The following is an 8,554-nucleotide window of genomic DNA, read 5'->3' on the forward strand; positions in this document are numbered from 1 at the left end:
AATTGATGACTAAATATTTTTCATTTTCATTCACAAAAGATAACCTTTCCAAAGAAGTTCAAAAGCATACACATGAAGGAGTATTTTATTGCCTGAGAGTAATTTTTACAAAAAGTGAATGCATGATTATGAAAAGTAAAAATCCACTAAACTGAAATTATGTTGTCACATCTAAATAATCAAAACAGAATTATAAAAGTACATTTTTTTACAGAAATGTGATTTTGTTATTTTACATTTTAGCTCACACAAAAGAGTCTTTCCTCACTGCGCACATTAATTAACACATTGTGTTAATGATACATTAATGAAGCATACACATTGTCAAATAATTAAAGATTATTCATAGTGACCATACTTTCAACACTCGACAAGGAAAAGGTAATTGAATGTCTTAAGTGACTTTCTGTTGAAAAAAAATTATGCAACATACCAATAATCCCTTGATTGGGCTCATGATCTGTAAAGGTGTGGTGATACATGAGTGTGATGTATTAAATTGTATGTCCTTTTTTCAACAAACGACAACAAAAAATAAGACACAAAAAGGTCAAAAGAAAATTAAATTTCACATTGTATTTAAAGAAATTGTGCCGTAGCAATCTTGCCTTTCATTTTTCTTTTTTCTGCATCCTATTTTTCCTTTACTAATGTCCTGAAACTCTGGAATTATCAATACTGATTATTCTCTTTGGAATATATTGTTATTACATATTGTTAGTATATATTTTCTGAACTATAAAATGAAATTTAATTAGGGGAAAATATTGTAGTATTTTTATCTCTGGACTTGGAAATTTCTAGTAAATTCAAGACCTCATAATTCTTAAATAGTTCTGAAATGTTTTCCTTCTCCTTTCATTTTGATTCCACTTAAACCCCATCCAGTTCTGAATACTCTCCTGCCATGCCTGGGAATTTTAAAGCCCATTACGGAAATACCTTCCCTAACTCTGTATTCAGACCCATACCCCTGAAGCTTGTCAAAATTTATCTGCTCTTGTCAGGTAAGTTCTCCATGCATTACTTGGATAGCTAATCTACTAAATTAATTCTTGTTCAAAACATTAGTGAGTGATTGGAAATTATTTTAGTTATTTTTTCATCACATTTCAATTCAATACACATTTATTGTGAATTTTATATGCCAGGTACTCTACTGACATCTTCAGAACACATAGATGAACAAAATAAAATCCCTGTCCTCAGAAGTTCTCAGATCAGAAAGTTATTAGTAAACAATGCATCATATACTAATCATTACCCAGGAAAGCACTGGAAAGCACGGTTGCAGAGAGGAAAGACTACTAAGCTCCCTTCTTCAGAAAGCTTTCACAGTTATTCTGACAGGCTTACTGTCAGAGATAAACTTTATAACCCAGGGTATGAAGAAATAACAGTCCCATAAAGAAAAAATAAAAAGAGATCTGAGGGTAGAAGGCATTCTGGTGGTCCTCAAATCACACCACACGCAGTATAACATTCTGCCCACTCTCTCCAGCTTCAAAAATTACTCTTGCATTTGGAGATGCCCAACTTAATATTTTATAGGTAGTACGGAAGAAGAATTTTCCATGTTTACATCTCCAAGGCTTGATGCTTGTCAGAAAAGGTGTTAGTGCCTGTACAAATGTGCTGTTCATAATTTTCGCCCAGTCCACTTCTTCTTATAAGGTAAACTGTTCTTCCTTCAGGTTACTGCTGAGGAATATTCCATATCCTGTTTTCCTGCATAAGGAAAGCTAACAGACAAGTGGTAAGGCCCTAAAGCAAGAATGGTCAGTGCTTAGGTACAGTTGTGGGCTGAGAGCTGCATGCACTATCTCAGAAAGCTTATCTGTGCCATTGAAGTTGGAGGTAGGGTAGGGGGTGCCAATAGTTGGCCTCAACCCGCCCAGTCCTCTTACCAGTTTCTTGACTCCACCACAGGAAAGAATTCAAGGACAGAGTCACAGTAGACAGTGAGAACAAGTTCAATAAAATAGATAAATACAGGCTTCACGGAGATATTGTGGCATGTTTCAGAGACTGAGCAGGGCCCGTGCCAACTTTAACATAAAAGTAAGTTCAGTACAGGCATCGAGTCTAACACAAAAGCCAGGAAAACATATTCAAAGTTCAGTACAAAGTGCAGCCTGGCCCAAGAGAATGAGCATTGGCTTGCTGAAAATAAGTTAGATACAGAGTAAAATATACACACCTGAGCCAGTGAAGTGCCAAAGTGAGAAGTGCTGGTTGCCTCCAGGAAAGCGAGCAACAATCCTGCCTTCAGTGGGGATTCAGCTTTTATAGTTTCTCTATCTAATGAATATTCAATTAAGGGTGTGGCCTCCGGTTATGTTACATTAGTCTTGCACAAGCTGTGGTCTCTTCTTGGAGCATGTTCATTGGTCAGATCATATCACATGCACCACGTATACTCAAGAATATTCTGAGCTCTCTATTGAGCATGCCCAGCCACTGGATTTGCATAAGCCAGCCCCCTGTGATCTCATCTTCCCCATGTCCCTGCTAAAAACAGGTCTAACTGGTAACAGTAACTTTCCTTAAGGGGAGAGCTCAGAGAAGGGGGCCTGAGACCTCAGAGAGTGCCTGGAAACCCAGAGGCGTGTCCTGAAACCTGAACCCAGGGAAACTGAGCACCTCCTATATCACCATCTTATTTATAACTCAGAACTAAACAAATATAAGGAGGTTTTGGGAGTTGTTAGTGAAACAAGCTGGGGAAATGCTGTGAGGAAAAATCGGGGTCCAGGCAAGTCACATCCAAGTACAAGGCTTGAGAGAGCTAAAACTTCAGGTAAACCGATGAGGAAGTTGCTTGCCAATGAAACAGAATGAAATAATCTTGTTGACGGTCTTGAGTCATAATATATCCAATACCCAAATCCTATTGCTAGGATTTCTACTGTGAAGAGACACCATGAATCCATAACCACCTTTCAGCTATAGTCTTCTTGAGGACTTAATTTATCCATTTTAATTCCAACATTTTGATGATTCTATATGTATCTTTACAATAAACTGTTTCAAACTCCATAAGTGTATTGTTGTGCTATGATTTTACAAAGGCTAGCAACAGGTGTGTGTGTGTGTGTGTGTGTGTGTGTGTGTGAACACGCATGCACGCTGGTATATGATGATGAAGTTCTTCAGAGTCAGGGTCAAGGATTCCAAGCCAAGTGGTCACACAAAAGTATCAGGTTTCTAAATGGGGGTGATATAAACAGAAATCAAGATCTAGATCCCTAAGAAGATAAACTATAAGAAAAAACACAGGAAATCAATCAGGGTAAAACAGTGAAAATCAGACTACAGGACAGCAGTGGGAAGTGTGCCATGCTAGTCAGTAAACCAGGGTTGTAAAGAAGTTGGAGAAATACCAGGGTAAAGGGCCAGGTGGTGGGTGGGTGGAGGAATGAGGGAGACACAGAGAGAGAGAGTACTCAATACTCGACTACATTTACTAATATCTCTTAATTTTATCAGAGTTACGAGATCACTGTTTTCTCATTCGCCCTTCATCAGGAATAGTGATTCTTGTATTTTGGTTCATATTGACATAACCAATGTGGGAACATTTGTTTGTTTTGAAAGGGAGCATGTATTTATATTTTGAAAGAAGCTTCCCCAGTCATTCTAATGAATACTGAAGTTGCTTGAAGAACCACTGATCTAGAGAAATAATCTCCTTTGTTGGAGCAGCAGTCCTTTGCATTTTCCCTTTTCTTTCTAATAGGTTTATATACAGAAGGATACCTGAAAAAGTTAGTGGAAAAATAGAACTGAAAGATAATATGAATCTATCCACAAATTTTGTTTTATTTTATTTATTTTTTTAACGTTGCTACAATACTGTTTTAATGTACAGACTTAATCAAATTTTGACAGTTATCCCACTAAAAACTTTTTCTGGTCCAAAATAAAATTCACGATGTCACATGTTGTATTTAGTTGTCGTGTCCTTTTAGTCTCCTCCAATCTAGGAAGCTCTTCATTCCTTTTTTGTTTTTCTTTTGGTCTTTCACGACCATGGCACTTTTGAAGAGTATTGGCCCATTATTTTATTGAATGTCTTTGATTTGAGTTTGTCTGATATTTCCTCATGATTTAATTCAGGTTTTGCATTTTTTGGTAAAAATATTGTAGAAGCAATGTATCACCCTCAGTGCATCATATTTCCACGAATTTTATGAAGCAAAAGCAATGACTAGATGAGAAATAGAATTTATTCAAACAGAAATATTTTTTCTATAATACCTAAATAACACAGTTTTTAAAAAAATGATTATTTGCAAATCACTTTGTGGGTTAATTTATAGCTGAATGTATTGCCCAGTTATGACCAATTTATACCATAAAAGAAAACTGAAATTATTTGAGATCCCACACAATAAACATTATTGTATAAGTCTCCTGGTCTAAAGCAATTAAAGTTTATCTAGAATACATAACTGGAGCGAAATCGTTGAATCATAAAAAATATTTTTTCTTGTATTAAATACTGCTATAATGTTCTCTAAAGTGCACTCTAATTTTAGAAAATAACTATTTTTTTCCTTACCAATTTTTAATCACTTTTTACATTTTCTTATTAAGTTTGTAAAAATACCTATATCTTTTGAATGCAAAGACCTTATCACTTTTTTTTTTCCTTTTTGTCTTCTTTACTGACCGGTAACTGGATTGCAACCCTTGGTGTCGCGCCCGTACTGGGGACTGGCAACGGGATTGCAATCCTCGGTGTTGCGCCCGCACCGCGCTCAGCCAGTGAGCGGGAACCGGTCTCCACATGGGATCCAAACCCTCGGCGGGAGCGCCACCGTGCTCCCAAGTGGTGCACTCTCCAGTGCGCCACCTGGCTGGCCCAAAGACCTTATCTTTTACAGACATTGGGAATACCTCCTTCCAGTCTATTCTTTGAATATGACATTTTCATCTTTTATTTTTAGATATAATGATCTTAGTATAATTTAATAAAATTGTAAATATATTTTTCTTCATTATTATTATCGTGTTACTCATTTATTATTAAATGTTTGATTATTTAAGAATTTATTATGCATGACTATCAACATCTGTCTTTTGACCCCTGTTATGTTCCACTCTATTTGTCTAGCTCTGTCTGAGTATTCTGTGTTACTCATCATGGCTCTGTAATAGCTGTTAATATCTAATAAGATAAAATTTATTTTGGTCTTCCTTTAAAATTCTTTTTATATTTTTGTATTATTTTCTTTCATATGCAGTATAGAATCAGTCAATATTCATTGGATGGCAATTAAATCAATAAAAGAATCCTATTTTGAGTGTAATTTCTTTAAATTATACTGTTGTTAAAATTATAAAGAACTAATGACTTTATACCTATTCATAAACATTTTATTTCTGCATTTATTCGGGTCTTTTTAAAATGTCTTTAACAAATTTTCAAGCTTTGCTTCATAATGCATTTGCCCTTTTATTAGTATTTTTTATTTATACTCTGTTAATTCCATGACTAATGAATTTTTTGCCTTCTACATTTTCTAAGTGGTTAATGCAGATATATAAAGAAAATAGGGCCAGCCCAGTGGCGCACTGCTACAGTGCGCCGCTTGGGAGTGCAGCGGCGCTCCCGCCGAGGGTTCGGATCCCACATACAGACCGGCCGCTCACTGGCTGAGCGCGGTGCAGGCGCGACACTGAGGGTTGCGATCCCATCGCCGGTCCTGGTCCGGTGCGGGCACGACACTGAGGGTTGCGATCCCATCGCCGGTCCTGGTCCGGTGCGGGCACGACACTGAGGGTTGCGATCCCATCGCCGGTCCTGGTCCGGTGCGGGCACGACACTGAGGGTTGCGATCCCATCGCCGGTCCTGGTCCGGTGCGGGCACGACACTGAGGGTTGCGATCCCATCGCCGGTCCTGGTCCGGTGCGGGCACGACACTGAGGGTTGCGATCCGTTGCCGGTCACAAAAAAAGACAAAAAGGGAAAAAAAAAAAAAAAAAGAAAATGAACATGCTTTAAATGTTGGCCACGAATTCAACTTAACATACTTAGCTATTTTCTCAGTTTGGTAGTCTACACATTGGTTCTTTTGATTTTTCTATGAAAAGTATAATACTGTCTATGAAAATATGCCACTTACATTAAACCTTTTTATCTTATTCACTTTCTTTTTCCTATTGCATTGGATGTGGTCTGAAATACAATGCTAAATAATAGAAGTGATAGCAGGAATACTTTCTTTTTTATCCTAACTGCATCATTAGAATTCTTCTAAAGGTTTAGGATGAAACTTGTATGCTTTTTAAGCTTGCTAATTTTAAAGTCCTTGATTAAATGGTAGTAAAATATAATTCTGTGAAATATCAATTTCACAGAAGAAACCAAGGTTTCCTGGACCCAAAATTAGAAGGATGAGGCAATAATTTGGAAATAAACATGATGTTAATAGAACAGCATGATGGTTAACTTTAGGTGTAAACTTTATTAGATTAAGGAATACCTAGAAACCTGGTAAAACATTACGTTGGGGTGTGTCTATAAGGGTGTTTCCAGAGGAGATTAGAATGTGAGCCTGAGTGGACTGGGTGTGAAAGATCTGCCCACAATATGGGTTGGTACCATCCAGTCTGCTGGGGGCCCAGAGTGAACAAAAACAGAGGAAAACGTGAATCTCTCACTCTGTCCACTGTAGCTATCCGTAAACATCAGCACTTGAGACACTTCACCTTAGGAGCACCTCTGAGCTCTTAGACCTCTGGCCTTGGACTGAGAATCACACCATTGGCTTCCCAAGTTCTGTGGCTTTCCATCTTGAACTGAGACATGCTACCAGCATCCAGTTTGCAGACGGCCATCGTGGGACTTAGCTGTTATAATCACATGAGCCAATTCCCTTATTAAGTCCACTCTCATATATTTGTGTACATAGCTTATTGGTTCTGTCTCTCTGGAGAACCCTGACTAATACAAATGGCCATGGTGTTAAAATACTGGTGCACATGTATAAGTGAAGGAAGACTTGTCAATGAAGTAAAGAGCTACAAGTTAAAATTAGAGAAAATAAATAACAATCAAGAATGAACACATGTTTTTCTGCTTTACCCTGGGGGGAAGAATTGAAGAGACATAATAGAAAGAACTGTGAATTATTTTACATTTATTGAAAAATCATTCAATAATAATTGAACAATTATTGAGTTAAGTAAAAGTATATCTAAGTTTATCTATTAGGTAAGAGATCTGGTAGGTGAAGCTTAATCCCTATCTCCTACTACCTTAAGGGTGGACTAGACTTATTAATTCACTTCCTGTATATATATATTGAAATATTACTCTGTACCCCACAGATATATACAATCAATACATTTCAATTAAAAAATAATTCCTTTATGTTAAAATTTTTCAAAAAAAGACTCACTTCCAAAAACTAGAGTAAGCAATGAAAAAGATAACTCTACAGTGCAGAATCTTGAAAAGCACTATCTTAGCCAAGTAATGAAGGTTGACATCACCAGGAATGTCATGTGGATATCCTCTTATCACATGATAATAAGGGCACTTGACTGATGATGTATTCATTCCAAAAGCTTATAATCACAGTCAAATCCTGAGGAAAACCATAGACCTACCCAGGTACTACAGAATAACTGGCCAGTACTCCATAAGACTGTCAAGGTTATTAAAATAAATAATTAAATAATAAATAAACCAGCAAAGATTGAGAAACTGTCATAGACCTAAGGTGACTGGAGAGACAGGACAGCTAAATGTAACATACTAATGGATAATGTAAAACAGAAAAAGCATATTAGGAGAATGCATTATTAGAAAAACTGGCAAAAACCAAATAAAGTCTAGAGCTTAGTAAATGGTTATACTCATGCACCAGTCTCAATTTGTTTGTTTTGACAAATGTATAACAGTAATGTTAGATGTTTACAGTTAGAGAAATTGGGTGAGGGGCGTGTGGTAACTCTGCACTATCTTTGTAACTTCTACACAAATCAAACATTATTCTAAAATAAAAGGTTATTAAAAATAGATCTGGGTTTTTGTTTCATTTTGCTTTTATTTGTCTTTGAATCCTTTATTTGATTCATTTGTTTCAAGTTTTCAGATTAAAGAGACATAGAAATTGTCATTGTCTTACTTCTTTAATTGTCTTCTAGTCGGCAATTAAATTTTCTTGATATTATTTCCAATATGGGCCCAATTAATATCTTCTAGATTATACAAGAGGATGGAATAGGAGTAAAACAACAGTAAGGTTGAATTCAGACCCTACAAGAACTGGACTGTGCACCGCCCCTCTCTTTCCCAGTAGACCATTTCTTCCATCTATAACTTGGGAGTGCAGGCTATGAAGGAGTCATGGATTCTAAAGCTTATATAAAAATGTTCTATTTATGCACTTTAAAAAATAAGTAAAATTTAAAAGATAAATGCTAGGTTTATGCAATGTACCTATCAAATAATATCTGCTTTTGTTTACTGCTTGATAAATCGCTCTTATTGTTTTTAAATCACACCAGCTATTCAACAAAATACTCTAGCAAAGTAGT

General features: G+C 36.4%; 1 pseudogene; it reads right to left on the reverse strand.

Annotated features, from left to right (window-relative positions):
• Positions 1 to 6,847, reverse strand: part of LOC103595580 — a 32,462-nt pseudogene extending 25,615 nt beyond the window's left edge.
• Positions 6,848 to 8,554: the final 1,707 nt, after the last annotated feature.

The sequence above is a fragment of the Galeopterus variegatus genome, unplaced genomic scaffold, assembly GCF_000696425.1.
Source record: "Galeopterus variegatus unplaced genomic scaffold, G_variegatus-3.0.2 Scaffold1797, whole genome shotgun sequence".
Classification (NCBI taxonomy): Eukaryota; Metazoa; Chordata; class Mammalia; order Dermoptera; family Cynocephalidae; genus Galeopterus; species Galeopterus variegatus.